The following is a 12,846-nucleotide window of genomic DNA, read 5'->3' as shown; positions in this document are numbered from 1 at the left end:
ATGTGGATCTTCTCCAGGTAACAATAAGGTCCAGAGAGCCATTCCAGGTGGCAGAGTTCCGTGTGCTCAGAACCAGTCCTTGGACTTGAGGTCAGGGGTGATATCACAGGTGTCTGGAGGGAGCCAGAGTGTGACAGCAATAATTCACACTGTGTGAGAGAACTTAATGCATTATTAGAAGAAACCGCCTTGTAAACCGCCCTAAGATCTTCAGGTGATGGGTGGTACATAAATTTAATAAATAAATAAGAGACAGGATCTGCTCAGGAGTGCCAGGCTTAATGAGGACAGCAACTCTTCTTCGGTAGGTCTTGCCCCTATGAGGCCTTCCCACAGCTGCCTAAGTCTCCTCTCCTGAGTCTTCCCAAACAATCAGATACTATGCCAGAGTATCTGCCTTTGCACCTCCCACTTCATACCTCTCAAGGTCCTGGGAGACCAGGGGGGAGAGGAGCTTGTCGCAACAGTAGGGAGAGACACCTGTGATTCTTAACCAGCCTGACTCATCTCTGCCTCTTGGTCTCCTTCCTCTCCTGATTCTGATTCCAAGCGTCCCTATTTTCATTGGAGAAATGTTGGAGGGTATGGAGTTTTCTGACCCCTGAGCCGTCTGAAGGCAATCCTGTATAGGGAAGTTTTTAAAAAATGTTTAATGTTTCGCTATGTTTTTATACATAGTGGAAGCTGTCCAGACTGGTTGGGGCAACCCAATAAGATGTGTGGTATATAAATAGTAAAATTATCATGGAATGGGACGTCCCTATTTTCAATGGAGAAATGTTGGAGGGTATGGTCTCTTCCTCCCTCAGTTCCTTCCCATGCAATCTGAAGCTCCTTCATGTTGCCTATCTCTGCTCCTCCCTCTTCACACCTCTTCTGATCCTGGGAGACCAAGGAGGAGGGAAGCTGATCGCAGCAGGATGGGAGACAGCCTGACTTCCTCACTAGCCTGACTCACTGCTGTCTCTTGGGGCCCTCCTCTCCAGCCTCCTCTTCTGCCTCAGAGTCTGGACTGCTCTCTGCCACAGCCTCTTCCTGCTCACTAAACCTTGTTACCTCTTCAGTTTCCAGCACCTCCACCCCTCAGTCTTCTCCCTCTTCTCCCCCTGACCATTCATCACTGTCTCACCACCAATCCCCAGGCTCTGAACCTTCTTCCCTTGGGGGCTCCCCAGCTGGTGCCTCCCACCATTCCTCTGTGTCCAGCCAGTTCATGACATCAGGACAAGAGTCTTGGCCTATTGCTGTTCCCCACTGAATTCCCAACAAATTTTGAGCGTCCAATACTGTAGAGTATTGCCTTCCTGTATTACTAGAATATTGCCTTCCTGTATTCCCTTCCTGTGTTGCCTTCCTGTTGAATTCTTAGAGATCCTGCGTAGGTGGTATTTCTGCACATTGCCTTCCAAGCAACCCTGGCACAGATAGCGCGGAATCTCTAAGTGATGTCATGACCTTCCTATCTAACTATATACATCCCCTGTTTATCACCACAGACTGGAAGAATGTTAAGTGCACTCTATATAATCTCTGAGTACCATCGTATCAATCATAGATTACTATGCTCCTGTACTCTCTCTATCTAGTGATATGTAATGTCTTCATGTAACCCCTCGTATGTGTATGCAATACTGTAATGCCTGTACGCACCCCACGTGTAACCAATCAGCACCAAGCATATCTGAGGAAATTGGGGTAATATACAATAAAAGGGACTCTCCGAGACTTGGTCTGGGAGATGCCTCCCACATGACACAACTACTCGTCTGTCGCCTATGATTTCAACCCAACACAATACCAAGAACAAAATAAGAGCCCTGCTAGACCAGGTCATTGACCTGTCTAGTGCAGCATCCTGTTCTCACAGTGGCTGGCCAGTTGCCTGTAGGAATGCAAGCACAACAATTCTCCCCTCCTGTGGTTTCCAGCAACTGGTATTTAGAAGAATTGCAGCCTCCACTGTGGAGGCTGAGCATAGTCATCACCTGCCTAAGCATAGTCATCACCTTCCTGCATTACATGGGAGCAATGCTATATTTCTCGAGGTGGGCAAAGGTAATTACACATTGTGCATCAGATGTGTGCTGCTAGCACAACCACTCATATTCTGTATGGTCAACTACTTAACTACCTATCCATCACTTATCCCTCCCATTTAGCAGCAATCAATAGGAGGAGGAGCTACCCCCTGCTGCCTGTATACCTGAAGGAGCGTCTCCACCCCCATTGTTCAGCCTGGACACTGAGGTCCAGCTCCAAGGGCCTTCTGGTGGTTCCCTCACTGCGAGAAGCCAAGTTACAGGGAACCAGGCAGAGGGCCTTCTCAGTAGTGGCGCCCGCCCTGTGGAACGCCCTCCCATCAGATGTCAAAGCAATAAACAACTACCTGACTTTTAGAAGACATCTGAAGGCAGCCCTGTTTAGGGAAGTTTTTAATGTTTGATGTTTTATTGTGTTTTTAATATACTGTTTGGAGCCTCCCAGAGTGGCTGGGGAAACCCAGCCAGATGGGCGGAGTATAAATAAATTATTATTATTATTATTATTATTATTATTATTATTATTATTATTACTATTACTATTATTACTATTATTACTATTATTACTATTATTACTATTTACTGCTGCTGCTACTACTACCTGTCACCAACAGGATCATTTATATAATGTTAAAAATTAAAATGCGTTTGAAACTGGAAGGGGTTGGAAAAGGTGGGAGGAATAAACAAAGGCTGCTGGTGATCTGGACAAGTTCTCAGACCATACTGTAATAACCCTTCCCAAGGGTAGAATCGCACACATTTCCCCATCACTTGATGAATGCAGCCATCAAGTGATAATGCACCTATCTGAAAAGGCCGTTGTGGTTGATGGCTGAACCACACTTCTGCAGCACTCCATTCCTCCAATGAAATGGGTCCATTTAGCAAAGGCATAAAGAAGGCTGATCGCCGAAGAATTGATGCTTTTGAATTATGGTGCTGGAGGAGACTCTTGAGAGTCCCATGGACTGCAAGAAGATCAAACCTATCCATTCTGAAGGAAATCAGCCCTGAGTGCTCACTGGAAGGACAGATCCTGAAGCTGAGGCTCCAATACTTTGGCCACCGCATGAGAAGAGAAGACTCCCTGGAAAAGACCCTGATGTTGGGAAAGATGGAGGGCACAAGGAGAAGGGGACGACAGAGGGCGAGATGGTTGGACAGTGTTATAGAAGATACGAACATGAGTTTGACCAAACTGCGGGAGGCAGTGGAAGTCAGGAGTGCCTGGCGTGCTCTGGTCCATGGGATCACGAAGAGTCGGACACGACTAAACGACTGAATGACTAAACAACAACAAACATACATTTAGAACAACGAGTTTTATCCACACTGCAGCCACATTCACACGATACATTTCAAGCACTGTGATACCACTTTAAACAGTCACAGCTTCTCCCAAAGAATTCTGGAGACTATAATTAGTTAACAACAACAACAACAACAACAACATCAACAACAATAATAATAACAATAACAATAATAATATTTTTTTATTTATATCTCGCCCTCCCCAGCCAAAGCCAGGCTCAGGGCGGCTAACAACAATAACACAACATTCTAAAATCGTTTCATTATAAAATGAATTCAAATCAGATTTATGGCAACCATTGGGCTAGAGTTCTGTGAAGATTGCCAAAGGAGGGAGTCAGGCTGTGTCCTGGCCAAAGGCTTGGTGGAACAGCTCTGTCTTGCAGGCCCTGCAGAAAGATGTCAAGTCCCGGGTATTCAGAGTTGTTAGATAGCCCCCTATTCCCATCCCAGATCTATGATTCCCAGATTTCCTAAGAAGACGGATTGATTGTTAAAGCGTGTTCTCCTTCATGGAGAGCATGTGTTGCGGTGGGGGCCTCCAGGACACTCCAAAGTTGGAGGGCTGGCTAATTGTTCGTTGGCCACTGATGCGATTGGGGCTTCCCTTGTTGTTGGGAAGAAGTTAATGTTGCCATTTATTGATTGACAGCCAGAAATACTAAAACTCCTTGCACGAGGCTAGGGCTTCCTCTTTTCGCCCGTGCATCGGATTGCCCGTCCCTCCCTCCCTTGAATTAGGGTTGTTCGCTTTGACCTTGCTATGCCTGTCATGGGGTCGTCTGCTTTGGAGCGGGGGCCTGGTAGGAATTTGTCCATCTGGCTGATTGGCTGGGGCCATTTGGTTTTGCCTACTGCGTAGCAAATCGTCACAACTTGTAAGGTTGCGGTTAGGCATTGGTTTATGGTTTGGTTGGTTGAGGGGCATGGATTGGCTGTGCCTGCCCCTCTAATGCTGCTGCTGCAAGGGATTCCGTTAAAGGAATTGGGAGCTAACTATTGCTTGTCCACTCTGTCAAGGGGGCTCGGGCCATAGCAATGAGCTCCTGGTTGCATTTGGGGTGAGGGCAGGTTCCCTGCTCCGCATAACCCCCAAGTGTATTCCCCCATTCTGACTTTCGCATCGTGCGGAATGTCAGTCTGTCCCCCATGGTGGGGGCAGATAGTCGCAACCAATGCCTACGCAACCACTCACAAATTTGTATTTTAATAAAGTTGTGGCCAAAAATTATGCCAAAAATCTTAAACAAAAATTTCTGTGTGATGTGTGAGTTATTTGGGGTGGACCTGGGGACCTCGACACGCAAAGCACTCCAGGAACTGTAGTTCTGTGCAGGGATTAGGGGTCTCTCAGAAACTCTCAGCACTCTTAGCAAACTACAGTTTGCAGAATTCTTTGGGAGAAGCCAGGGCGGATGAATGTGGTTATTGCAGATAGTAATCTTGTGCGGCTTGAAGCAATTGGATGCATAGAAGCTGACTCCTTTTGAAATAAAAATGATTCAGACCCATAAATGTGATTCAGAGCTTGACTAACCAGAACTTATTCAAAACAGGTACAAAAACAAAACAGCTATACATCGAAATAGTTCCATAAGACATGTGCTTATCAAAGCATAGGCTCAGCATCTAGAATCAAAGGCATCTCTCTTCTTATAGCCTCCACCAGTCTGCACTGCAGCCTGAGGCTGTTTCTCCTAGAGAGGGATCATTAGCACATCCTTCTCTGACAAAAGATAAAGGCAACTCCCTTCAAAATGGTGATTTGCAATTGAATATCTTAAATCATGTGACCTAAGGTTAAACACTCAGGTGAAAGAGCAGAGAACATCAACAGTTAAGTATTAACCTGCTAAATACCCAGTGAGCTTCAGTATTCCACAATGGAATTTTCCGATGTTAAAACCCTTCAGAAATATACATATATTCTCTATTTCAGAGTGCAATTCAGCAATTATACTTAACACTGGTATGGTACTGCTTTAAATGTACAGTGCAGATAGGGCCTGAGTTTCGGTTATGGTCGGGTTGCAATAGGTGGATTAATCTTTTTCTGGTCTGTGCCATCTCCAGCCAAAGTCAGTTTTGCAAAATTTGGAGACATGCAGAATCTTACATCCAAATCCCTGCATTGGTGCAGGAGATGCAAAATAGGTTCATCTAAAAATGTAGACTCTTGGGAGAAAAGCAATGACAAACCTAGACAGCATCTTAAAAAGTAGAGACATCACCTTGCCAACAAAGGTCCATATAGTAAAAGCTATGGTTTTCCCAGTAGTGATGTATGGAGGTGAGAGCTGGACCATAAAGAAGGCTGATTGCCGAAGAATTGATGCTTTTGAATTATGGTGCTGGAGGAGACTCTTGGGAGTCCCATGGACTGCAAGAAGATCAAACCTATCCATTCCGAAGGAAATCAGCCCTGAGTGCTCCCTGGAAGGACAGATCGTGAAGCTGAGGCTCCAATACTTTGGCTACCTCATGAGAAGAGAAGACTCCCTGGAAAAGACCCTGATGTTGGGAAAGATGGAGGGCACAAGGAGAAGGGGATGACAGAGGACGAGGTGGTTGGACAGTGTTCTCAAAGCTACCAGAATGAGTTTGACCAAACTGGGGGAAGCAGTGGAAGACAGAAGTGCCTGGTGTGCTCTGGTCCACGGGGTCACGAAGAGTCGGACATGACTAAATGACTAAGCAACAACAACAAAAATGTAGACATTTCTCCTCCATCTTCCCGTAGAGCGGGTCTGTTGAAATCCACGGGACCTAAGTTAATTGTGACTCGCTTATGGTTTCAATGAGTCTGCTCTAAGCATGACTAATTAAGATAACGTTAAGCCACCTCCAAGTCCTTCCAGCCATCAGCAGTGGGTCCTTCAGGGCATCCTTATTCACAAGCACGGCCACGTGCCCTTTATTCTCCTGTAATTTAAAGATCAGTGTAAGAACGATGCTTTGAAAAACAAGAAAGTACCAGCCATTTCAGCATTAACGAGAGAACAAAGAGAGGCACAGCGGGGCTATCTCTTAGCAGATTTCGATATAAAAACCAGTGCAAACAAACTTCAAAGTGCTTTCAATTTCATGCGCGCAATTCTCCCGCTCTCCCAAGGAGATGCACACACACTCCAAAAACCCATTTCGTCTTCCACCTCTGTGAAGCTCTCTATTTATTTTCGAGACGTCCTTGTCATTTTCACGCTCCGCATGTGACACAGGGAAGCCAATTTCCCTCTCTTCTTCCCGACGTCAGTGGAAGCCGTCGGCTCCCGTTCTCTAAGTGGTGATAAAAGAGAAACTTGGGTTAATACCCTGCCATTATACTGATGCTGAAATATGAGTGCATCTCCTCTCCACCCAAATGAAATATGGAGTTTTCCATTTGGGTTTTGTTCTTGTTGCAGGGATTTATGTATAGGTTGGGGGGGGGGTGGAGTTGCCCCTCCAGCAGATATCATGCACATGCAGCCCACTACCAAAATCAGCACAATCACTTTTGCGACTTCTGTTATTTGTCCCCACAAAACACTTCATCACAGTTTCTTCCTATCTATTCAAAGGGCCTCTGCTGCAGAATACCAAATATAACAATTCACTGATAAATGTATCTATGTGCTGGCTCACTGGGAAAACTTCAGAAATTCATATAGACATGTGAGCTCAGCTACTCAGCAGCCCCTCTGCCTGAGTGATAATTCCTGGCATCCTGATACCTGAGTGCCAGACAGGTAGCCATTCCAGAAATAACAAACCCAGATGAAGATAAAAGGGTGTGATTGACTTGGCTGGGAAACAGGGAAATGTAAATATCTGTTTTGTTAAACTTGATGGGTGTTTGGTGAAGGGCAAAGAGAACCATGGGGCAGGGTCCAGGATGCTCAGATTACTGCCACCAGACCTCCCCTTTCATGATGTAACCATGATGCATTAGTGATGTTGTTTGGGGGGGGTGTAACATGAGGATTATGGGACGCGGTGGAGCTGTGGGTTAAACCACAGAGCCTAGCACTTGGCGATCAGTAGGTCACCAGTTTGAATGCCCGTGACGGGGTGAACTCCCATTGCTCGGTCCCTGCTCCTGCCAACCTAGCAGTTCGAAAGCACACCAGTGCAAACAGATAAATAGGTACCGCTGCGGCTGGAAGGTAAATGCCATTTCTGTGCGCTGCTCTGGTTCGTCAGAAGCGGCTTAGTCATGCTGGCCCCATGACCTGGAAGCTGTCTGCGGACAAATGCCGGCTCCCTCAGCCAATAAAGCGAGATGAACCCCAGAGTCGGTCACGACTGGACCTAATGGTCAGGGGTCCCCTTTACCCTTTACGCCTAACATGGGGATTAGCAGCTAATAAAAGTTTGGGAGCTCTTTTGTTCAGGGCTTCCATCTTGTTCCACCTTGTGGCAGGTGGGAGTCCTGTCGCAACAGTCTTCAATAAAGACCAAGCCTACTGGCTGTTGTTTTGCTCTGGTATTCCTGGCTGGTGTCCTTGTTTTTTGCCCAAGGGAGCCCTCAGATTACTCGGTTAACATTATCTCGGCTTCTCCTATGCTCGCCAGCCCCCCCCCCGGTGTGTGTGTGGGGGGGGTTGTTGTAGTGTGAGAGGCAGTGGAGGGCTGCGGGGTTATCATAGCGGCGCAGTGTAGCTGTAGGGCTGGAATAGATAGGGGGAGCATGGGTTTGGCATAGGGTTAGCACGACGTGGCTTTGGGGCTGGAGCGGATATTTGGGGGACGTGGATATGGAGTTGGCATGGCGGTGTCACAATGTGGCCATTTGGCTGGGGGCGTAGTGGTTAAGAGCAGTGGACTCATAATCTGGGGAACCGGGTTCGCATCTCCGCTCCTCCACATGAAGCTGCTGGGTGACCTTGGGCTAATCATACTTCTCTGAAGTCTCTCAGCCTCATTCACCTCACAGAGTGTTTGTTGTGGGGGAGGAAGGGAAAGGAGAATGTTAGCTGCTTTGAGACTCCTTCGGGTAGTGATAAAGCGGGATAGCAAATCCAAATGTGTTGAGGGAGGGGGTTATTGGGCTACTGTATTTATTTTGGTTAAGTATTTTGTGGTTTTATCTTCTGATTTTATTCTATAAACTGCCCTGAGACCTGTGGGTATAGGGCAGAATATAAATTCAAGAAGAAGAGGAAGAGGAAGAGGAAGAGGAAGAAGAAGAAGAAGAAGTAGAGAAGAAGAAGAAGTAGAGAAGAAGAAGAAGAAGAAGAAGAAGAAGAAGAAGAAGAAGAAGAAGAAGAAGAAGAAGAAGAAGAAGAAGAGGAAGAAGAGAAGAAGAAGAAGAAGAAGAAGAAGAAGAAGAAGAAGAAGAGGAAGAAGAAGAAGAGGAAGAGGAAGAAGAGAAGAAGAAGAAGAAGAAGAAGAAGAAGAAGAAGAAGAAGAAGAAGAAGAAGTTGCTAACTTTCTATTGTCTGTATCCATCATCATCATCATCATTTACTGTGAGAACAGGCTGTTGGAGTAGATGGGCCTTTGGTTTGATCCAGCAGCAAGGCCTGTCTTATATATTTCTTCTGTTCAGGGCTGACAGAGCCATTCTTTTCCTTTGGCAAGGAAAACGACAAGTGTTCTGAGTGCCTCTCCCTCTGTTTGTTTTCCAAATGCACTGAGCAATAGCCGAGGAAAAAAAACAAAATCTCTTTCAGCTCTTGCACAGCTATCTTTTCTGATCTCTCTCTCTCTCTGGCTCCGATCAGAGAATTTGGAAGGAAACAAAAAAGAAAAGCCAAAACCTTCCGCAGTCAAGCAGAGTGAAATAGCTCTAATAAATAAAAATTGCTGCTTGTTTGCGTTTGGCTGTTCATCTCATGCATACGAAATAGAATTGGAAGGGAATCGTTGGCCCTGCATCGTAAAAAGAAGAGAGGAGAGGAGGACGGATGAAAGGAAAGGAATTCTGTGTGAATTATTGTGTGAGGATGAAAATATGATCTGCAAATATAAAACTGGAAAAATAGTCCATGAACAATACAGTGGTACTTCAGGTTACATACACTTCAGGTTACAGATGCTTCAGGTTACAGACTCTGCTAACCAAGAAATAGTACCTCAGGTTAAGAATTTTACCTCAGGATGACAACAGAAATCGTGTGGCAGCAGCAGGAGGCCCCATTAGCTAAAGTGGTACCTCAGGTTAAGAACAGTTTCAGGTTAAGAACGGACCTCCAGAACGAATTAAGTTCTTAACCCGAGGTACCACTGTAATAATAATAATAATAATAATAATAATAATAATAATAATAATAATAATAATAATAGAAGAAGAAGAAGAAAGGGAGAGGGGGAAGCCCCTGAAACAGATACAAAGCATCAAAACCGCCAAAGGATGCTAAGAAGGGGAGGCTAAACATCGAACAAGCTGACAGAAAGGAGCTTATTCCTGCCTGCGATGCTGAAGTCACTTAATTCAGATGGACAAGGAGCACCGAGTCCAACAGCTGAATGGTAAACGAATTCAGGACGGCAGTGTTAATATCAGCAACGTAGGGAATACAAGTTGTCTCCCTCCCCAGGCTCCACACAGCGGCTGCTGGCAGAGTGTCTATTAGCCACGTCTAGCGCCGACGCCTGCCGCATACGAAAGCAGCTTGCTGAGCTTAGCCAGCTGCCTCTTGTCAGACAACGGTTTTGCACGAAGGAGTCAGGATGGAGGAAACAGGAGGCCCTGGGCTTTCTGGCTCTCTCACACTGGGACGTTGTGACTCAGGGCTCCCCCAAATTATGAGATTTTTGTTTGTTTGTTTATGCTGGTTTTCTAGCCGAGTTGCAAGGAATCGTAGAATTGCAGAGTTGACCCCAAGGGTCTTCTAGTCCACGGCACGAATCACAGCAAAAGAATCCCCGACAGATGGTGTGACAATCACACAGGGTCCCCGGACGTTTAACGGTCCATCGATCCCTGTGACACCACGGTGCTTGCTTCCCCACTGCCACCAACCAGTTAAAGGTAAAAGGTAAAGGTACCCCTGCCCGTACGGGCCAGTCTTGACAGACTCTAGGGTTGTGCGCCCATCTCACTCAAAGAGGCCGAGGGCCAGCGCTGTCCGAAGACACTTCCAGGTCACGTGGCCAGCGTGACAAGCTGCATCTGGCGCGCCAGAGCCGCACATGGAAACGCCGTTTACCTTCCCGCTAGTAAGCGGTCCCTATTTATCTACTTGCACCAGGGAGTGCTTTCGAACTGCTAGGTTGGCAGGTGCTGGGACCGAACAACGGGAGCGCACCCCGCCGCGGGGATGCGAACCACCGACCTTTCAATCGGCAAGCCCTAGGCACAGGCTTTAACCCACAGCGCCACCCGCTGCCACCAACCAGTTACTCTCTGGTAAAACACTGAGTCCAGTCAGTTGTTAAAAGTGAACAAAAAACCCACAAGTTTATTTTACAAACATTAACAAGTTTATGGTTTCTCAGATAATATTCCTGTCAGTATCTTAACTTTAGTTTCTTTACCGGCCTATACCTTCCTAATACCTTCTGACTGATCCAAGATTTAGAACCTCAAAGCCAAAGTGAGAGCATTTGGGTCAAAATTAAGGGAGAGAAGAATAATAGTGACCTCATTGTGGGAGTTTACTATAGATCCCCAAGCCAAACGGAGGACATAGATGATGCCTTCCTGGAACAGATGGCCAAGCATGCAAAAGGAAGGGAGATAGTAGTAATGGGGGACTTCAATTACCCAGATATTTGTTGGATGTCAAACTCAGCCAAGAGCATAAGGTCAAACAGATTCCTCACTGGCCTTGCAGACAACTTCATTGTCCAGAAAGTGGGAGAAGCAACAAGAGGAACAGCCATTTTAGATCTGGTCCTAACCAATGTCGATGACCTGGTTAATGGGGTAGAAGTGGAAGGATCATTAGGCGCAAGTGATCATGCTCTTCTGAAGTTTACTATACAACGGAAAGGAGCAGCCAAGCATACTAGGACTCAATTTCTTGACTTTAAGAAAGCCGACTTCATAAAACTTAGGGAAGTGCTGGGTGAGATCCCATGGACAGTAATACTAAAAGGAAAGGGAGTTCATGATGGCTGGGAGTTTGTTAAGAGGGAGATAGTAAAAGCACAACTTCAGGCAATACCAATGAGACGGAAACATGGAAGGTGCCTAAAGAAGCCAGGGTGGCTATCTAAAGAACTTTTAACTGAGTTAAGATTAAAAAAGGATGTGTACAAAAAATGGAAAAGGGGGGAAACCACCAAAGAGGAATTCAAACAAATAGTCAGCACGTGTAGACACAAAGTCAGAAAAGCTAAAGCACAGAATGAACTCAGGCTTGCTAGAGAGGTTAAAAGCAACAAAAAAGGCTTCTATGGGTATGTTCGTAGCAAAAGGAAGTACAAAGAAACAGTGGGGTCACTCAGAGGAGAAGATGGTGAAATGCAAACAGGGGACACAGAAAGGGCTGAACTCCTCAATGCCTTCTTTGCCTCAGTCTTCTCCGATAAAGAAAACAATGCCCGACCTGAAGAATTTGGAGGAAATGATTCAGCAGAGGAAACACAGCCCAGAATAACTAAGGAGATAGTACAAGAATACTTGGCTAGTTTAGATGTATTCAAGTCTCCAGGGCCAGATGAACTGCATCCAAGAGTATTAAAAGAACTGGCAGATGTGATCTCAGAACCACTGGCAGTCATCTTTGAGAATTCCTGGAGAACAGGCGAAGTCCCGGCAGACTGGAGGAGGGCAAATGTTGTCCCTATTTTCAAAAAGGGGAAAAGAGAGGACCCAAATAATTACCGCCCAGTCAGTCTGACATCAATACCAGGGAAGATTCTGGAGCAGATCATTAAGCAAACAATCTGTGAGCACCTAGAAAGGAATGCTGTGATCACCAATAGTCAGCATGGATTTCTGAAAAATAAGTCATGTCAGACTAACCTGATCTCATTTTTTGACAGAATTACAAGCCTGCTAGATGAAGGGAACTCAGTGGATGTAGTCTACCTTGATTTCAGCAAGGCATTTGACAAGGTGCCCCATGATATTCTTGTAAAGAAGCTGGTAAAATGCGGTCTTGACTATGCTACCACTCAGTGGATTTGTAACTGGCTGACTGACCGGACCCAAAGGGTGCTCATCAATGGTTCCTCTTCATCCTGGAGAAGAGTGACTAGTGGGGTGCCACAGGGTTCTGTCTTGGGCCCGGTCTTATTCAACATCTTTATCAACGACTTGGATGATGGACTCAAGGGCATCCTGATCAAATTTGCAGATGACACCAAACTGGGAGGGGTGGCTAACACCCCAGAAGACAGGATCACACTTCAAAACGACCTTGACAGATTAGAGAACTGGGCCAAAACAAACAAGATGAATTTTAACAGGGAGAAATGTAAAGTATTGCACTTGGGCAAAAAAAATGAGAGGCACAAATACAAGATGGGTGACACCTGGCTTGAGAGCAGTACATGTGAAAAGGATCTAGGAGTCTTGGTTGACCACAAACTTAACATGAGCCAACAGTGTGACGCGGCA

The sequence above is a fragment of the Podarcis tiliguerta genome (genome assembly GCF_965153285.1).
Source record: "Podarcis tiliguerta genome assembly, chromosome: 12".
NCBI classification, from domain to species: domain Eukaryota; kingdom Metazoa; phylum Chordata; class Lepidosauria; order Squamata; family Lacertidae; genus Podarcis; species Podarcis tiliguerta.
This window is presented reverse-complemented; position numbering follows the sequence as displayed.